Here is a 21708-nt window from a genome sequence, read left to right on the forward strand (position 1 = left end):
TTACCGACGGGTACAATGGTACACCGCCGGTATCATACCGGAGAGTCAGCTGACTGCCAGGGTCCCTGGCACTGTTATATATGCATTCCAGATATACTACAGACCCCCACGGACTCACATGTGTCATGGGGGTCTGCGGTGTTCCTTGTTAAAAGGGCTGCTTCGGCTCCCGTGCTTTACAGTTAGTACAGACAGGTATGCCATCTGAATCACTTAACTTGGTTCGGTACCCTCCTCCCCCTCTTCACGGAATCACCAGGGACACGGAGAGTACCCATATGCCAGCTTCCTCCCCCCCATCAACAAGGGCACGGTGGGGTATCACATACCGTCCTCGCCGGCTGCCGCCCATCCCCCAGTAACAGGGGCACTAAGGGGAGTCAAATACCGGCTTCCCCGGGTCTTCCTCCTCCTATGATGAAGGTCACAGGTAGTCACTCTCGGGGGTTGCAAGGTGCGCTCCCTCCAAGGCCTGCATCTGTATTTTTCCAGCCGCAAAGTGAGAGCTCACCACAGCAGTATAAGCGGGATAGCACAAAGGCAGCTCAAAGCCCATCACGCACAGCCACATATGCCACATAAAGTGAGAAATAACAACACTGTCAGGGAAACTACATTCCCACACACTTTTATGTTACTGAGAATGTTTTCTGTTTGTATACATAAGGGGGGATATAGAGCCATCGGGTCACACACTGTTCGCTTATATCACGCTATTCAGGCCACATTTTTCAATTTAGTGTTGCTGTCTGAAGTAAGGTTCGGCTAAATTCCTGCCGTACGATTTCAGGTTGTTTATGTCATATCGCCACCTGGTGGCCTGATTATGTAATGTTATGTCCCTGGTTTTAAGTCAAAATGGGCATTAAAATCTTGCTTTCTTTAGGTGCCTTGGTCATGCAGGACGGTTGCTTTGCAAGCACTGCAAATCCGTCTCCTACCTCTGTCATATTTTCATTGCTCATCTATAGATTCTGGTAAGTTTTCCGTTTATTGTTCGGGTCCACGATCCGGGCCACTCACATATTCTGTACACACAGATACTCCCCTTATCATGTTACTGGGTTGCAGCACTTATCTCCTGCCACCCTCTCGCTCCTATTTTTCTGCATAGAGTCTCGTCCTGACTCAAACTTTTTCACACGTTTTCACACACCCGTACTTTCTATTTAAAGTAGTACTGGCTTTTTGAGATTTAGGTTACCCCACTAGGTTTCTGTTTTCCGGTCTTAATCCATACATTAGTGGTCCCGCGAGGCCAACACCCATCCTCATACGTCCCTCAGCCCAAATAGGTAGCCGTCTCGCATTGTTGCATAGGGAGGGCCTCCCCTGTCACTCCCATTCTATCTTATGCTATAGTTCCCACCGAGAGGTCAACACCCCGCCACAACGTTTCAGTGGCCTCAAAAATCCCCTCGGGCCAACTCATAGTTAGCGCCTCTCATGCCGCTTGGCAATTAGTAGGGACTCATCTGTCACGTTAAGTTATCTAATTCTTCGCCGCTTGGCTTCTAGCTAGCCTGCCAGTACACGGTCCCTTCGCCTCGCTCATAATAATTGAGTTACATATATATTGTCTGTTATGTGTCAAGTTCCGGAGGGACTGGTGGTTCTAGTTCGGGTAGGTTGTTACACGTTTTGGTCTCTTTTTTTCCCGGGCTCATGCTACATCCATGTGTCCGGATTAAGTTTTCATAAAACCTCACCACCCTGGCTTCAACTTCACTGTATTGGCTACACTTTTAGAATACCGTCCCTCCCAGCATTTGGTTAAATTTATCAGCTAAGGCTGCCTCAAGGGTTACACATGGGTTTAGTACATTTTGACACTGGGACATTAGAATGCTATAATTTGCAACCGCTTTAACAGACCATGAGTTAGTGTGTACAGTTATAAGGATGGAACTAGATCAAGGGTTTGTGGGGGTTTTTGGTTCCCCTCCTTTTCACATTGGGGAGAACCAACCCCATAGGGTGGTCAAGGGAAACACTTTGCTTAAACCCTGACCAATTATAAACTTATCCGCTATTCCCAGTCTTCATTCCCTCATACCCTCCGACGAACTTTCCTTACAATAGCCGCTATCACCTATGCCCAGGGCCGGATTAACATAGGGGCTGATGGAGCTGCAGCTCCAGGCCCATCGAATAGGCCCATTTAAAAAAAAAAAAAAAAAATTATTATTATTAATTTTTTTTTTACACACTACTCTTGGGTTTGCCACCTGACTGGTATTTTAAGGCACAGCCGGTATTTGAGGCTGCCTGGCTGTGACGGTGTTGCAGTAATACCAGCAATACAAATGCAAATATTTTTCTCATTATAAACGGAGATTACTCTGCAATACCAGCACCGGCCAGTAGGGGTCATGTGTATGGAGAAAGGCAGGGATAGGAAGTTACAGCAACTCCCTGCCTCTCTCTACTCACTGATCTGTGGGGGAGCAGCTACACAGCACAGAGAGTCCAGACAGCAGCTCCCAGCCTGCAGAGACAGACTACAGCTCAGGTATGTGAAGGATGGGGGGAAGGGCAACAGGGAGACATGGGGACACTGAGACACTAGGGGACACTGTGAGACATGGGGACACTGTGAGACATGGGGACGCTGTGAGACATAGGGAGACACATTGGAACATGGAGACACTAGGGACACAGTGTCTCCATCTCTCCCAGTGTCCCATTGTCCCCAAATGTCTGTGTCCCCATGTCTCCTAGTGTCCACATGTCTCCCAGCCAGTGTCTCAGTGTCCCCATGTCTCCCAGTGTCTGTGTCCCCATGCCTCTGTGTCCCTAGGCCTCCCAGTGTCCCCAAATGTCTGTGTCCCCATGTCTCCCAGTGTCCCCATGTCTATGTCCACAAGTGCCCCCATGTCTCCCAGTGTCCCCATGTTTGTATCCACAAGTGCCCCCATGTCTCCCAGTGTCCCCATGTCTCTCGGTGTCCCCTAGTATCTTAGTGACACGGGACACACTGAAACATGGGGACACTGGGAGAAATAGGGACACAGACACTGGGAGACTAGGCACAAAGATAAAGCACCGCGCTTACAGCAGCAGTAGCTTAGTATCCAACAGCTTAAAATACATAGTAAAACCAAGAAAACGTTACCTGCGCTCTGGCCTAAATCCCCATGTGCATTTAAACAAAATGGAGGCTCTTTAGTTATATTCCAATGGCCATTTGAATATATAAGCTCACCAGCCACGTCAAGGCAAGCCTCAATAGGTGAGTTCCTACACTAGCCATTAGATATGCTGATATCAGCCAAGAATCTCCAGTGAGACAGGAAGGAGTATTTTATAAACCCTTTAACATTTAACCCTTTATAGGGCTTCTACACAAACAATAAACTTTGCTGACATCAGACAAAGTGAGACAGAAAGGGGTGTTTTATAAACCCTTTAACCCCTTAAGACTGCAGGACGTTCTATGCCGTCCTTAATTGGCATAGAACGTCCTGGGCGGTCTTACCCCCCACGTGGCCGGCGGCACATGGCCGCTGCAGATCGCGGTCCAGGGGCATGCCTGGACCCCCAGGCAGCCCCCCTGTGTCTGGGGACCGCGGTCTGCAGCTTCCGATCGCAGTGACAGGCTGTCACTGCGATCGGTATTTACCATGTGTCAGCCGATTTTAAAATCGGCTGACACATGGAGCCGCGGCATTTTCACTCTGCAGATCGCGGTCGAGGGACATGCCTGGCCCCCCAGGCAGTCCCCCTGCGGTCAGTGACCGCGATCTGCAGAGTATGGTCGCAGTGAGAGGCTGTCTCTGCGATCTGAATGCAGAGACAGCCTCTCCCTGCGATCTGATCGCAGTGACAGCCTGTCACTGCGATCAGAGGTTACTATGTGTCAGCCTATTGGCTGACACATGTAACTACAGGCAGGATCCCCCTGCAGATCGTGGTGGGGGGCATGCCTGGCCACTAAGGCACTCCCCCTGTGGCCAATTACCGTGATCTGCAGGAGGTGATCACAGTGACAGCCAGTCACTGTGATCACTGATCCTGTGTGTCAGCCAGTGATGTAAAATCACTGGCTGACACTGTCTCTGCCCCCTCTCCTCCCCTCTTAACCCCTTAAAGTTAAAAATAAAATAAATTTAAAGTTACAAATAAAATATACTTAGATCATTTATATATATATATATATATATATATATATATATATGATCTAAGTGTGTATATATATATATATATATACATATATATATACACACACATTTGCACATATACTAAGTGTATTTTAATATTTTTATATATATAATTATATATTAATATCAAAATACACGTAGAAGGATATTGATTAAATATATACATAATTATAATTATTTATATATTTTATAATAAAAAAATAAAACATAAATAATTAAAAATATATATATGTGTGTAATTTCGTTCTAACTGTATTTTGATATTAATATATATATCTATAGATATCAAAATACACGTAGAACGAAATAATATGTATATGTATATACCTAAGTATATACGTATACATCACTATATGTATACCTATATATAAATAAAAATAATTGTAAAAAAAAATGATATACATATATATATACATGTATACACGTGTATATATAATAATTTTACATATATATTTATGTAATAATTTTACATAATTAGGTCCTTTTATAAATTACAATTTGCGGGACCTGCGTAACAACCAAGGCCGAAAGTATAGGGAATTTAATTTGCTAGCACTATATTTAACCCTATAACTTTCCAAGACACTATAAAACCTGTACATGAGGGGTACTGTTTTACTCGGGAGACATCGCTGAACACAAATATTTGTGTTTCAAAACCGTAAAATGTATTACAACAATGATATCGTCAGGGAAAGTTAATTTTTTTGCATTTTTCGCACACAAACGGCACTTACACTGACGATATTTTTGCTGTAATACTTTTTGCTGTTTTGAAACACAAATATTTGTGTTCAGCAAAGTCTCCTGAGTGTAACAGTACCCCTCATGTACAGGTTTGATGGTGTTTTCAAAAGTTACAGAGTCAAATATAAGGCTTGCGTTTCAGTTTTTTCACAATGAAATTCGCCAGATTGGTTACGTTGGCTTTGAGACCGTATAGTAGCCCAGAAATAAGAATTATCTCCATAATGGCATACCATTTGCAAAAGTAGACAACCCAAGGTATTGCAAATAGGGTATGTTCAGTCTTTTTTAGTAGCCACTTAGTAACAAACACTGGCCAAAATTGGCTTTCAAATTATTTTTTTGCATTTTTCACACAAAAAAAATATTAACGTTAACTTTGGCTAGTGTTTGTGACCAAGTGGCTACTAAAAAAGACTGGACATACCCCAATTGCTAACACAGCTTAACCCCTTAAGTCCGGAGGACGTATATTTACGTCCTTTTAAAAGCGGCTCTAAACGCCGCAGGACGTAAATATACTCCCTCCGTTTTTTCTTTACTTACCCGGTCGCCGGCGGTCCCACGCCGGCGATCGCGGTTGGGGGGACTCCCAGGGAGCCCCCCGCGGCAGACCTTCCTCCTCCGGTCCCTCCTGGTCATGTGAGAGTGAGGTCCTTGCGAGGACCTCACAATCACATGGCCGGGATAGCTGGCTCAGGCATTGCCAGCAGGGGGACTAACTGTAATGACAGTTAGTCCCCCTGCTGGCTGAAATTAAATCAAATCAAATAAAATAAGTGTAAAAAAAAAATATATATATACTTAGATCATATATATATGTTATATATATGATCTAAGTATATATATACACATATACACACACACACATACACTGTCTAGGTGTATTATAATATTAATATATATATAATTATATATATATATATATATATTAATTTCAAATTACACGTAGACTGATACTGATTAAATATATCTATAATTATTGTTATATATATGTTTATAAATAATATTAAAAAAAATATGTAAATACGTAAAAAAATAAAATAAAAAAAATAATTAAAAATAAAATATTAAAAAATATATAGATGTGTTTTATTTCGTTCTAACTGTATTGTGATATTAATATATATATATTTATATCAAAATACACGTAGAACAAAATAATATATATATCTATATACATAAATATATACGTATATATCACTATATATATATAAAAATATTAAAAAAATATATATATATATATACGTATATATACACATATGTATATATATACATATATTAATTCTACACATATATTTATGTAATCATTTTACATAATTAGGTATCCTAATTAATTACAATTAGCGGGACCTGCCTGACAACCCATGCCGAAAGTATAGGGAATTTAATTTGCTAGCACTATATTTAACCCTATAACTTTCCAAGACACTATAAAACCTGTACATGGGGGGTACTGTTTTACTCGGGAGACTTCGCTGAACACAAATATTTGTGTTTCAAAACCGTAAAATGTATTACAACAATGATATCGTCAGGGAAAGTTAATTTTTTTGCATTTTTCGCACACAAACGGCACTTACACTGACGATATTTTTGCTGTAATACTTTTTGCTGTTTTGAAACACAAATATTTGTGTTCAGCAAAGTCTCCTGAGTATAACAGTACCCCTCATGTACAGGTTTGATGGTGTTTTCAAAAGTTACAGAGTCAAATATAAGGCTTGCGTTTCAGTTTTTTCACAATGAAATTCGCCAGATTGGTTATGTTGGCTTTGAGACCGTATAGTAGCCCAGAAATAAGAATTACCTCCATAATGGCATACCATTTGCAAAAGTAGACAACCCAAGGTATTGCAAATAGGGTATGTTCAGTCTTTTTTAGTAGCCACTTAGTCACAAACACTGGCCAAAATTGGCTTTCAAATTAGTTTTTTGCATTTTTCACACAAAAAAAATATTAACGTTAACTTTGGCTAGTGTTTGTGACCAAGTGGCTACTAAAAAAGACTGGACATACCCCATTTGCAATACCTTGGGTTGTCTACTTTTGCAAATGGTATGCCATCATGGGGGTAATTCTCATTCCTGGGCTACCATACAGTCTCAAAGGCAACGTAACCAAACTGGCAAATTTCAATGTGAAAAAACTGAAAAGTGTAACATGCTATATTTGACCCTGTAACTTCCCAAAACACCATAAAACCTGTACATAGGGGGTACTGTTTTACAAGTGAGACATCGCTGAATACAAATATGTGTATTTTATTGCAGTAAAAGCAAACAGTATTATGACATTCACAGTTAGAATGTCACATAGAACTAAGAAAATAAAAAAAAAATCGTATTTTCTCTCATTTTTTTATATTATATTCATATTACGTTATGTTCCATACCTAAATATTTGATATTAAATGAAAGCCCTGTTTCCCCTGAATAAAATGATATATAATAAGTGTGGGTGCTTTTAATATGAAAGAGGTAAATTATTGTTGAACAGACATATAGTCAAAATCTGTGGTTTGTTTACATTTTTTTTGGTTCACAACTTGTACATTTGGCTGCAGTCTTAAGGGGTTAACATTTAACCCTTTATAGGGCTTCTAAACATTCAATAAACTTTGATTTGTATGTGTTATAGCCCTATTCAGGGTAAAGTATGTAGGGGTTTATAAAACACCCCTTCATGTCTCATTAGAGACGTTAAAACTTTGTCTGATACCAGCAAAGTTTATTGAATGTTTATTGAACCGATCAAAATTATTTTCATTATGAATAAGTTTACTTTGTATATTCCTCCTCTTGATCTTCATCACACAACTATCAAACTTCCACAAGCATGAGACATTATCATTACCAAGTAAACCTTTCCTCCTTCCACATTGCTATACATTGTGCTACTGAATAAAACTGAAATAGGACTGCTAGAAGATGACAAAAGACACTCACAAATATGACTGGTTAAAAATTGTTGGAAGATGGTGACGTATTCTAAGGCATAGTACAAACAACTGTTTCTGTGTATTAAACTGATGAACAATGACGGGCCTGAATGCAGTTAATACATCAAATAGAAGTAGTTTGAATGATGCGTCTAATATCTGCATATTACTATGAGTGTACTGTAATGCAAGAACATATGATTAAACATGATGATAACATAACTAAAATGCAAAAATAGAATTAACTTAACTGGAAGGCACAACATAAATTAAAGTTATTAATAATTTTTAAAATATACTGGTTGCGCCTAGTCACTGACAGCAGAAATTAAAAACAATGCAATAGTATATTAAGACTTTATAAAATATATCTATAAATAGTCCCCAAACAAAGTTCCTTATGATACAGAATGCTTGATCGGGTTGGTTGGTACGGATAACAGCCTGGTTTTCTCACCAAATCCAGTATAAAGATATGAAATAGTGTAATATTGTGTAGATCAAAAGTGTATGATAAATAATTAGAAATACACTCACAAGTATATTAAGTGGTTCTCAAAAATCAGTGTGTGACAATATAATCTTTGTCAGGGATATATGAAGGTTGATCAATCAGTGTACTTAAATATTCCAGTGTATATATGCTGTATGGAATCAGAAATTGCAAAAACAAAAAAAAAAAAGATTTACATCTCACACTCTACAGGCCTCAGTTAGTATGTTAAATGTCAAAATGTATGAAAGTACAAGTAGAAAAAGACTGACAGTATGGCTTGTTTGGAAGGGCTGCCAGGACAAAACCATTTCTCTCTAAAAAGAACAAGGCAGCAGGGCTTAGGTTTGCAAAGTTGCTTCTGAACAAACCACAAGACTTCTTGAACAATGTCCTTTGGACAGACAGTCCAAAGTGGAGATGTTTGGCCATAATGCACAGCTCCACATTTGGTGAAAACTAAACACAGCATATGAGCACAAACACCTCATACCAACTATCAAGATGGTGGTGGAGTGGTGAGGATTTGGACTTGTTTTGCAGCCACAGGACCTGGGAACCTTATGGTCATTGAGTCGACCATGAACTTCTCTGTATACCATAGTATTCTAGAGATAAATGTGAGGCCATCTGTCCGACAGCTAAAGCTTGGCCGAAATTGGGTCAAAAACAGGACAATGATCCTAAGCACACCAGCAAATCTACAACAGAATGGCTGAAAAAGAAAAGAATCAAGTTGCAATTACCAGACCTCAACCACATTGAAATGTGGTGGTAGGACCTTAAGATAGCTGTGCATAAACAAATGCCAGCAAACATCAACGAACTGAAGCAATGTTGTATAAAACAGTGGGTCCAAATTCCTCCACAACGATGTGAAAGACATGCAGACAACGATTATGTCAAGCATTGCTGCTAAAGGTGGTTCTACAAGCTATTGAATCATAACATGTACTTAGTTTTGTGCACAATACAATTCTATTGGCTTTGTCCCTCTTGGGAAAAATCCCCCTGAGGACTTTGTGCACATTGGATTTTATCTAAAGTTAATTGCATTAGTGGTTTATCATGCACTTTGTAAACATTAGTTACTTAAACGTGATACTTTTGTGTTTATTTGCTACTGTCTATGTATTTTGTATACAATAAATGCATCTTCTACTATAGTAAAATTCGACGTAGTATTTTGTGCTACTTCCCCCTTATCTAGTTCTATATATTTTACTCTTTATCAAGATAAACAGAAACAAATACATTCACATTTTAAAAAAATTACACTAAACAATCGGAGTATTCAAACCATGCTTCAATCGTGTCCCAAAGCCAAGAGGTGAAATCTACAAAGTGAAAGTCATGTGACTGCGTATAGCCCCTTGATACAGCCCCTTGATACAGGTGGTTGTCAAACCATTGTACACTGATGTATATACATATTACTAACCCATGAAAGAATAGAACCTGTATGTGCATTACAGTATAACTCCTTAGTGATACATTTTAAGGAGAAGCAAAGTTAATGCTAATCTCCTAAATATCTGATCATACTTGTAGGCAAGAAACCAATATAAAAAGGCAAGCAGGAAAAGAAAAATGTAAAATTGCATTTGTGAAATGAATAAGACCAAATAATGTGATATGTGTAATCAGGGCTGCCATCAGAAATTTTGGGGCCCCTGACAAAGCACAAGGTCTGGGCCCCCCCTCCCCCGCCCCCTCCCTCCCGGGCCCGCCCACGCCCTACCTAGTCTGCTGACAATGATGCGGGACTGAATGTGGTGTGTATAGTGGAAGTGAATTAGAATGTGTGTAGTGGATGTAGTGTTTGTGTGTATTAGATACTGTTTGTGCAGTGAATGCAGAGTGTGTGTTTGTGTAGCGGATGCAGTGTGTATAGTGAACGCAGAGTGTGTTTGAGTAGTGGATGTAGTGTGTGTACAGTGATGTAGTGTGTGTTTGTGTAGTGGATGTAGTGGATGTAGTGTTTGTATGTACTAGATGAAATGTGTTTAGTGGATGCAGTGTCTGTAGTGGATGTAGTGTGTGTATTAGACGCAGTGTCTGTGTATAGTGAATGCAGAGTGTTTCAATTTGTGGTGGATGTAGTGTGTGTACTGTGAATACAGGATGTTTGTGTAGTGGATGCTGTGTGTACAGTTAATGCAGAGTGTGTGTCAGTATAGTGAATCCAGAGTGTGTGCATAGTTTAGTGAATGCAGAGTGTGTGTTAGTGTGTAATGAATGCAGAGTGTGTGTTAGTGTGTAGTGAATGCAGTGTGTCAGTGTAATGAATGTAGTGTGTGTGTTAGTGCAGTGAATGCAGAGTGTGTGTAAATGTGTAGTGAATGCAGAGTGTGTTAATGTGTAGTGAATGCAGAGTGTGCGTTAATGTGTAGTGAATGCAGAGTGTGTGTTAATGTGTAGGGAATGCAGAGTGTGTGTTAATGTGTAGGGAATGCAGAGTGTGTGTTAATGTGTAGGGAATGCAGAGTGTGTGTTAATGTGTAGTGAATGCAGAGAATGTGTTAGTGTGTAGCGGATGCAGAGTGTGTGTTAGTGTAGTAAATGCACTGTGTTAATGTGTAGTGAATGCAGAGGGTGTGTTAGTGTGTAGCGGATGCAGAGTGTGTGTTAGTGTAGTGAATGCAGAGTGTTAATGTGTAGTGAATGCAGAGAGTGTTTGAGTAGTGGATGTAGTGTGTGTACAGTGATGTAGTATGTGTTTGTGTAGTGAATGTAGTGTTTGTATGTACTAGATGAAATGTGTTTAGTGGATGTAGTGGATGTAGTGTGTGTATTAGACACAGTGTCTGTGTATAGTGAATGCAGAGTGTTTCAATTTGTGGTGGATGTAGTGTGTGTACTGTGAATACAGGATGTTTGTGTAGTGGATGCTGTGTGCACAGTTGATGCAGAGTGTATGTTAGTGTAGTGAATGCAGAGTGTGTGCATAGTTTAGTGAATGCAGAGTGTGTGTTAGTGTGTAATAAATGCAGAGTGTGTGTTAGGGTGTAGTGAATGCAGAGTGTGTCATTGTAATGAATGTAGTGTGTGTGTAAATTTGTAGTGAATGCAGAGTGTGTGTTAATGTGTAGTGAATGCAGGGAGTGTGTTAATGTGTAGTGAATGCAGAGAGTGTGTTAATGTGTAGTGAATGCAGAGAGTGTGTTAATGTGTAGTGAATGCAGAGAGTGTGTTAGTGTAGTGAATGCAGAGAGTGTGTTAATGTGTAGTGAATACAGAGAGTGTGTTAGTGTGTAGCGGATGCAGAGTGTTAATGTGTAGTGAATGCAGAGAGTGTGTTAGTGTGTAGCGGATGCAGAGTGTGTGTTAGTGTAGTGAATGCAGAGAGTGTGTTAGTGTGTAGCGGATGCAGAGTGTGTGTTAGTGTAGTGAATGCAGAGTGTTAATGTGTAGTGAATGCAGAGAGTGTGTTAGTGTGTAGCGGATGCAGAGTGTGTGTTAGTGTAGTGAATGCAGAGTGTGTTAATGTGTAGCGAATGCAGAGTGTGTGTCAGTATAGTGGATGCAGTGAGTGTGTTAGTGTGTAGTGTATGCAGAGTGCATGTTGTATTAGTGAATGCAGTGTGTGTATTGTATTAGTGTATGCAGTGTGTTTGTTGTGTTAGTGTATGCAGTATGTATGTTGTGTTAGTGTATGCAGTATGTATGTTGTGTTAGTGTATGCAGTGTGTGTGTAAGTGTATGCAGTGTGTGTTGTATTAGTGTATGCAGTGTGTGTTGTGTCAGTGTATGCAGAGTGTGTTGTGTCAGTGTATGCAGAGTGTGTTGTGTTGGTGTATGCATAGTGTGTTGGTATATGCATAGTGTGTTGTGTTGGTGTATGCATAGTGTGTTGTGTTGGTGTATGCATAGTGTTTTGTGTCAGTGTATGCATAGTGTTTTGTGTCAGTGTATGCAGAGTGTGTGTTGTGTCAGTGTATGCAATGTGTGTGTGTTGTGTCAGTGTATGTAGTGTGTGTGTGCTGTGTCAGTGTATGTAGTGTGTGTGTGTGTTGTGTCAGTGTATGCAGTGTGTGTGCTGTGTCAGTGTATGTAGTGTGTGTGTGTGTTGTCAGTGTATGCAGTGTGTGTGTGTGTTGTGTCAGTGTATGCAGTGTGTGTGTGTGTGTGTGTGTGTTGTGTCAGTGTATGCAGTGTGTGTGTGTTGTGTCAGTGTATGCAGTGTGTGTGTGTTGTGTCAGTGTTGTGTCAGTGTATGCAGTGTGTGTGTGTTGTGTCAGTGTATGCAGTGTATGCAGTGTGTGTGTGTTGTGTCAGTGTATGCAGTGTGTGTGTGTTGTGTCAGTGTATGCAGTGTGTGTGTGTGTTGTGTCAGTGTATGCAGTGTGTGTGTGTGTTGTGTCAGTGTATGCAGTGTGTGTGTGTGTTGTGTCAGTGTATGCAGTGTGTGTGTGTTGTGTCAGTGTATGCAGTGTGTGTGTGTGTGTTGTGTCAGTGTATGCAGTGTGTGTGTGTGTGTGTGTGTGTGTTGTGTCAGTGTATGTAGTGTGTGTGTTTGTGTTGTGTCAGTGTATGCAGTGTGTGTGTGTGTGTGTGTTGTGTCAGTGTATGCATGTGTGTGTTGTGTCAGTGTATGCAGTGTGTGTGTGTTGTGTCAGTGTATGCAGTGTGTGTGTGTGTGTGTTGTGTCAGTGTATGCAGTGTGTGTGTGTTGTGTCAGTGTATGCAGTATGTGTGTGTGTGTTGTGTCAGTGTATGCAGTGTGTGTGTGTTGTGTCAGTGTATGCAGTGTGTGTGTGTGTGTGTGTGTTGTGTCAGTGTATGCAGTGTGTGTGTGTGTGGGTTGTGTCAGTGTATGCAGTGTGTGTGTGTGTGTTGTGTCAGTGTATGCAGTGTGTGTGTGTGTGTGTTGTGTCAGTGTATGCAGTGTGTGTGTGTGTTGTGTCAGTGTATGCAGTGTGTGTGTTGTGTCAGTGTATGCAGTGTGTGTGTGTGTGTGTGTGTGTGTGTGTTGTGTCAGTGTATGCAGTGTGTGTGTGTGTGTGTGTGTTGTGTCAGTGTATGCAGTGTGTGTGTGTGTGTGTGTGTGTGTGTTGTGTCAGTGTATGCAGTGTGTGTGTGTAAATGTGCTGGGGTGTGGGGGAGGGGGGGGGCATTTTAACATAATAAAAAAAAAAAAAAAAAATTGTTTCTCCCCCCTCCCTGCTTACCTGTGTCTAGGGAGGGGGGAGATTCCATCCCTGGTGGTCCGGTGGCATGGTGGGGCCCCCCGGCTTCCCAGTTACCGCAGAGGGGGCCCAGGCAGCACACAGCCTCTTCTCTTCTCCAATAACTCTCGCGAGACCCGCGGAGCGTTGCCATGGCAACCGGGTCTCGCGAGAGTTATTAGCAGAAACGAGAAGAAGAGAAGCTGTGTGCTGCCTGGGCCCCCTCTGCGGTAACTGGGAAGCCGGGGGCCCGGGGCTGCACACATAGATAGCGATATTCGCTATCTATGTGTGCAGAGAGGGAAAGTGGGGCCCAGGACTGCCAGAGCAGTCCGGGCCCCCCAGGGCCGCCGGGCCCGTGACAACTGTCACGGTTGTCACCCCCTGATGGCGGCCCTGGGTGTATGCATAGTGTTTTGTGTCAGTGTATGCATAGTGTTTTGTGTCAGTGTATGCAGAGTGTGTGTTGTGTTAGTGTATGCAGTGTGTGTTGTGTTAGTGTATGCAGAATGTGTTGTGTCAGTGTATGCAGAGTGTGTGTGTTGTGTTAGTGTATGTAGTGTGTGTGTGTTGTGTTATTGTATATAGTGTGTGTGTGTGTTGTGTCAGTGTATGCAGTGTGTGCTGTGTCAGTGTATGTAGTGTGTGTGTGTGTGTTGTGTCAGTGTATGCAGTGTGTGTGTGTGGTGTCAGTGTATGCAATGTGTGTGTGTGTGTGTGTGTGTGTGTGTTGTGTCAGTGTATGCAATGTGTGTGTGTGTTGTGTCAGTGTATGTAGTGTGTGTGTGCTGTGTCAGTGTATGTAGTGTGTGTGTGTGTTGTGTCAGTGTATGCAGTGTGTGTGCTGTGTCAGTGTATGTAGTGTGTGTGTGTGTGTTGTCAGTGTATGCAGTGTGTGTGTGTGTTGTGTCAGTGTATGCAGTGTGTGTGTGTGTTGTGTCAGTGTATGCAGTGTGTGTGTGTGTGTGTTGTGTCAGTGTATGCAGTGTGTGTGTGTTGTGTCAGTGTATGCAGTGTGTGTGTGTTGTGTCAGTGTATGCAGTGTGTGTGTGTGTGTGTTGTGTCAGTGTATGCAGTGTGTGTGTGTGTGTTGTGTCAGTGTATGCAGTGTGTGTGTGTGTGTTGTGTCAGTCTATGCAGTGTGTGTGTGTTGTGTCAGTGTATGCAGTGTGTGTGTGTGTGTGTTGTGTCAGTGTATGCAGTGTGTGTGTGTGTGTGTGTGTGTTGTGTCAGTGTATGTAGTGTGTGTGTTTGTGTTGTGTCAGTGTATGCAGTGTGTGTGTGTGTGTGTGTTGTGTCAGTGTATGCATGTGTGTGTTGTGTCAGTGTATGCAGTGTGTGTGTGTTGTGTCAGTGTATGCAGTATGTGTGTGTGTTGTGTCAGTGTATGCAGTGTGTGTGTGTGTGTTGTGTCAGTGTATGCAGTGTGTGTGTGTGTGTGTTGTGTCAGTGTATGCAGTGTGTGTGTGTTGTGTCAGTGTATGCAGTGTGTGTGTGTGTTGTGTCAGTGTATGCAGTGTGTGTGTGTGTGTTGTGTCAGTGTATGCAGTGTGTGTGTGTGTGTGTGTTGTGTCAGTGTATGCAGTGTGTGTGTTGTGTCAGTGTATGCAGTGTGTGTGTGTGTGTGTGTGTGTTGTGTCAGTGTATGCAGTGTGTGTGTGTGTGTGTGTTTGTGTGTGTTGTGTCAGTGTATGCAGTGTGTGTGTGTAAATGTGCTGGGGTGTGGGGGGGGGGGGGCATTTTAACATAATAAAAAAAAAAAAAAAATTAAATTGTTTCTCCCCCCTCCCTGCTTACCTGTGTCTAGGGAGGGGGGAGATTCCATCCCTGGTGGTCCGGTGGCATGGTGGGGCCCCCCGGCTTCCCAGTTACCGCAGAGGGGGCCCAGGCAGCACACAGCCTCTTCTCTTCTCTCCTCCAATAACTCTCGCGAGACCCGCGGAGCGTTGCCATGGCAACCGGGTCTCGCGAGAGTTATTAGCAGAAACGAGAAGAAGAGAAGCTGTGTGCTGCCTGGGCCCCCTCTGCGGTAACTGGGAAGCCGGGGGCTGCACACATAGATAGCGATATTCGCTATCTATGTGTGCAGAGAGGGAAAGTGGGGCCCAGGACTGCCAGAGCAGTCCGGGCCCCCCAGGGCCGCCGGGCCCGTGACAACTGTCACGGTTGTCACCCCCTGATGGCGGCCCTGGGTGGGGGCATAAGGCAGTTTAAAGCCTCCATTATAGTAATATGGATATTTTACTGACACCCCTAGTGTTTTTTTTTTTTTTTTACTTTTTTAATGTGGCGGTTGGCTATCAAGTACTGCCCAAATTCCACATAATTTATCTTCGCGTTCTCAGGGTTTTAACTAGTTGTCAACTGACAACCATCAGACATGGATTCGCAATACCGCGAGTACGGGCATGTCTATTAAACAGTGAGCAGCCTGTGCCTAATGTCCTCCCCCCTGGCCCCCACCCCTGAGCGGTGGGTGGGGGCCCTTAAAAAGAATAAGGGGGGGGGACCTAATGTTCTCCCCCCTGGCCCCCACCCCTGAGCGGTGGGTGGGGGCCCTAAACAAGAATGTCCTCCCCCCTGACCCCCACCCCTTAGCGGTGGGTGGGGGCCCTAAATTAAAATTTAACCCCCCTCCCCCCCAGGTGACAAGGGGTCCCGAAACCCCTAGTCACTCCCTCCCCCCAAAAATAAACCCCTACCTACCCCCCTCACCCTAAAAATAATGAGGGGGGACCATTTAACTAAGTACCTGTAAAAACACAAATAAACTTACCATTCGATGTTTTCTTTCTTCTAAAATCTTCTTTTTTCAGCCCCAAAAAGGGCAAATAAATATCCATAATAACCGACGCAATAAAAAAAAAATCCATCTTCACCCTGCGAGGGCTCCGCGCAGACTGAGCTCTGCAGGGCGGGGAAGGCTTATAAAGCCTTGCCCTGCCCTGCAATTAGGCTCAGAGCACTCTGATTGGTTGGGTTTAAGCCATCCAATCAGAGTGCTCTGACAGGTAAATGAAGAGACTGACAGGTAAGTCTCTACATTTACCTGTCACAGCACTCTGATTGGTTGGTTTGAAATCCACCAATCAGAGTGCTCTGTGTCATTTTACACAGCGTGGGGAAGTTCTTTGGGATTTTCCCACGCTGTGTAATTTGACTCATAACTCTCTGATTGGTGGATTAAGTAACCAATCAGAGAGTTATGAGTCAAATTACACAGCATGGGAAAATTCCAAAGAACTTCCCCACGCTGTGTAAAATGACACAGAGCACTCTGATTGGTGGATTTCAAACCAACCAATCAGAGTGCTGTGACAGGTAAATGTAGAGACTTACCTGTCAGTCTCTTCATTTACCTGTCAGAGCACTCTGATTGGATGGCTTAAACCCACCAATCAGAGTGCTCTGAGACTAATTTCATGATGGTAACATTAACTGGGGGGGGGGGGGGTGCAAAAATATGTCAAACTGAAGATAGACCAAGCATACCTATATATCAAGTTGAAAAACTGACATGTACAAGTTCTGATTGTTGCCTTTAGGCCCCCAAACAACCCAGCAACCCAATACATGGGGGGTGTCACTGTACTGAACATATTGGGGTGTTGTTTGGCAGTGACACATAACAGGATCTGTTAATTCATGCCTAAAAGTACAATGTGTGTGACAAAGCAACAAAAAAAAGATTACTACCCAAAAGTTTGACAAAGCTGGTGGTAGAATTCAGTGCATGAAAAGTGTTAAAATACCACCATTTAAAATACCCTGGGTTGTCTACTTTTCAAAAATATATGTTTTGATGGGGGTAAAATACATTGGCTCAAATGGGACATGGGCGCAGGTTGATTACATGTCAAAATTCCAAGTTGGGAAACTGATAAGCGCACCTGCCAAACGTGGCCTTTTAGCCCCCAAAGAAGCAGACAGGCCTATGCACGGGTGGTATCACTGTACTCAGGAGATCTTGCTGAACACATATTGGGGTGTTGTTTGGCAGTGACACATAACAGAATCTGTGAATTTATGCCTGAATTGCAATGTATGTGAAAAAAATAAACTACCTATGCAAAGTTTGGCAAAGGTTTTTGGTAAAATGGCTGCATAGAAAGTATCAAAATATTCTTAGATGAATACCCTAGGTTCGGGGCCAGACTGGGATACCGGGAAATTTTCCAGTGGGCCGTCGGCACCTGGGGCCGGGGAGACATTTCGGTGACCTGCGGCCGCTGGGAGAGCTTGAATGGCAGCCGCAGGGGAAGCTCTGCTGGCGGCCGCAGGGGGAGCTGGCTGTTCTGTCTCTGCTCCCCCGCCCTCGCGCGCAGCTTAATGAGACCGGGGCCGGAATGTCAGATTCCGGCCCCGGTCTCATTAAGCTGCGCGCGAGGGCGGGGGAGCAGAGACAGAACAGCCAGCTCCCCCTGCGGCCGCCAGCAGACCTCCCCCAGCCAGCGGCCGCCAGCAGACCCGGTGGGCCAGTCTGGCCCTGCATATATATCTGATTTCCAATGCCCAGAAGGATCTGATTCCAGCTGTGAGTAGCAATTAAAGATGATTTAGAATGTTATGCTATACTCCAATCTTAAATGAGGTTAACAGGTTATGGCATCTGCCAATTGCCAAGTATCTTCTTACAACACATGCTGCTGCAATTCCGAACCGCACGCTCTCATATATCTCCTGCCAAATGACATATATCTACTTCACAGCTACAAGGGTATCTCAACCAGGGACAACTGGGCATCAGGCAGTGGAGAGATTAAATTTATTTCAACTGATCAACTCTAGATCTTGGTGGATTCTACACACAACAAGTGCATTGCACATGTATTGCTTTCAACATGTCGGCTACGCAAGACTCTCTTGAACTATGATAGTGCAATGGTTATGAACTGTAGTGGTTATGGTTATTTGCATGCCACTTAAATATAGTATGAAGATCAGACATCTAAAAGATACTCAACCCTGAAATTACCATATTTGCATAAAATCTGCAGCTTCCGTAGGGCTCAGGAAATGTCTTTAATTTCTCTACTTGTAGTCCTTCATAGCCCTTCACGTGTTTTTAGGAAATGTTCTTGTGCAGTCACAATTACGGTCAAAAATTTTATTTTTTAAATGTTTGTTTTACTTCAGTTTGGCAGGGCGGGGGAGCAGAGACAGAACAGCCTGCTCCCCAAGCGGCCGCCAGAAGAGCTTCCCCTGTGGCCGCCATTCAATACTCAACCCTGAAATTACCATATTTGCATAAAATCTGCAGCTTCCGTAGGGCTCAGGAAATGTCTTTAATTTCTCTACTTGTAGTCCTTCATAGCCCTTCACGTGTTTTTAGGAAATGTTCTTGTGCAGTCACAATTACTGTCAAAATTTTTATTTTTTAAATGTTTGTTTTACTTCAGTTTGGCAGGGCGGGGGAGCAGAGACAGAACAGCCTGCTCCCCAAGCGGCCGCCAGAAGAGCTTCCCCTGTGGCCGCCATTCAAGTTCTCCCTGCGGCCGCCAGCACACCTATCAGTCTGCCCACCCACACAGGTAGCAACAAGTATGTATGTCAGTGGGAGTGTGTGTGTGTCTGTGTCATGCTGTGTGTGTGTGTCTGTGTCATGCTGTGTGTGTGTGTGTGTGTGTGTGTGTGTCATGCTGTGTGTCTGTGTCATGCTGTGTGTGTGTGTCTGTCATGCTGTGTGTCTGTGTCATGCTGTGTGTGTCTGTGTCATGCTGTGTCTGTGTCATGCTGTGTGTGTGTGTCTGTGTCATGTTGTGTGTCTGTGTCATGCTGGGTGTGTGTGTCTGTCATGCTGTGTGTGTCTGTCTGTCATGGTGTGTGTGTGTGTCTGTGTCATGGTGTGTGTGTGTGTGTTATGGTGTGTGTGTGTCTGTTTTATGCTGTGTGTGTGTGTCTGTGTCATGGTGTGTGTGTCTGTCTGTGTCATGGTGTGTGTGTCAGCCTGTCTGTGTCATGGTGTGTGTGTCTGTGTTTGTCTGTCTGTGTCATGGTGTGTGTCTGTGTCATGTGTGTGTGTGTCTGTGTCACGGTGTGTGTGTGTCTGTCTGTGTCATGGTGTGTGTGTCTGTGTGTGTGTGTCTGTCATGGTGTGTGTGTGTGTGTGTCTGTCCGTGTCATGGTCTGTGTCATGGTGTGTCTGTCATGGTGTGTGTATGTCTGTCATGGTGTGTGTGTGTGTGTCAGTCGTGGTGTCTGTGTGTGTTTTTAAAAATAGTGTTTTTTCTCTGAAAAGTCAGTGTTTACATTCAAAAGCCTGCAGGGACAGGCTATAGACACCAGAACCACTACACTGCTGTGTGTGTGTGCGCCTGCTAGTGAGTGAGCTTGCTTGCATGTGTGTGTGTGTGTGCCTGCTAGTGAATGAGCTTGTGTTTTTATGTCAATGAGCTTATGTATATTAGTGAAATTGTTTGTCTATGAGGCTGTGTATCAATGAGCTTGTGTGTGTCAGTGAGATTGTCTGTGACTGCATGTGAGTATGCTTACTATATAATTAAATGTTTTACTCTGATAGGACCAATATTTTATATTAGAAAAAGCAATATATATATATATATATATATATATATATATATATATATATATATATATATATATAAAACTCAATCATCTGGGGTGGCAAGACATAGCCTTACATATTACATGCAACAATATATGGCGCAATGACTTATGGGGCTGGCATAACATTTTTATTTCCAGGGCTGCTTTGTATCCCCAGTCCAGCCCTGCCTGGGTTATCTAGTTTAAGAAAAATATATTCATGTGGGGTGTTTTTTGGAGATTTATGACATAACAGTGTTACAATGTCACTATTGATACATTTGAAAAATGTACATTTTGAAACAGCAATTTCCTACTTGCACCTTATAGCACTATAACTTGCAAATAAAAGCAAAAAAAACACGTAAAGATTGCGTGTTTTTAAACTCAGGACAAAATTTTGAATCTATTTAGCAGTTTGTTTCATTTGATTTTGTAGATCAGTAAAAGAGTTTTTAAGTAAAAGTCAAAAAACTTGTTTTTTTTTAATTTTTCACCATATTTTATTATTTTTTTAAATTAAATTATATGACATGATAAAAATAATAGTATGTAAAGAAAGCCCTTTTTGTCCTGAAAAAAACAATATATAATTTGTATCGGAACAGTAAATGAGAGAGCGGAAAATTATAGCTAAACACACAGGGACGGACTGACAGCCTTCTGGGCCCTCGGGCAAAATTAGATCCTGGACTCTTCGAAAACCTAATTAAGTATTAAAGGGACACTATAGTCACCAGAACAACTACAGATTAATGTAGTTGTTCTGATGCCCATAGCTAGTTCCTGCAGGCTTTTTAACGTAAACACTGGCTTTCAGAAAAGGAGGTGTTTACATTGCTGCTTAGGACAGCCACTAGAGTTGCTTGATAGGTCAGTGCTGCTGATGTTTAGTATCTCCACACTCTGCATGGAGACACAGAATGCTACCATAAGGATTGATTCATCAGAGGTGATAATTGGTGTAGTGTGGCATTTTGCTGCGCATGTTTTTCTATGAAAAAGAATTTGTGTAGTGCCAGAGAGTATAAAATGCAGACGTCCATGTAGCGTAAATGGGTAAATGCATTGTTCCATGAGTGAGTAGAGCAGATGTTTGTAAAAGCAGGAGTGTATTTGTATGGAATGTTGATGTCTGAATGTAAGGGTGTATTTATGTTGAATGTGAATACAGGGGTGTAATTTGTGGAGGACTTGTGTGTTGGTGTATGAATGCCAGTGTGTATTAGTATGAAATGTCTGTGTAAGAATGTAAAGATAGATTTGTTTGGACTGTTTGTGTGTGAATGCAGCATGTTTTCACAGTATATATGTGAATGCAGGAGTGCATTTTTATGTGTGCAGAGTTTAAGCATGTGAATGAAGGGTGTATGTAACATTTGTGTAAGAGTGCATGTGTATGTGTGAATGAGAGGTGTATTTGAACCTGTGTCAGTGTATGTGTGAATGAGAGGTGTATTTAAAACCTGTGACAGAGTGTGTGAATGAGAGGTGTATTTGAAACCTGTGTCAGAGTGTGTGAATGAGAGCTGTATTTTAAACCTGGGTCAGAGTGTGTGAATGAGAGCTGTATTTTAAACCTGTGTGTGAATGAGAGGTGTATTTGAAACCTGTGTCAGAGTGTGTGAATGAGAGGTGTATTTGAAACCTGT

This window comes from Pelobates fuscus, chromosome 11 (assembly GCF_036172605.1).
Source record: "Pelobates fuscus isolate aPelFus1 chromosome 11, aPelFus1.pri, whole genome shotgun sequence".
Taxonomy (NCBI): domain Eukaryota; kingdom Metazoa; phylum Chordata; class Amphibia; order Anura; family Pelobatidae; genus Pelobates; species Pelobates fuscus.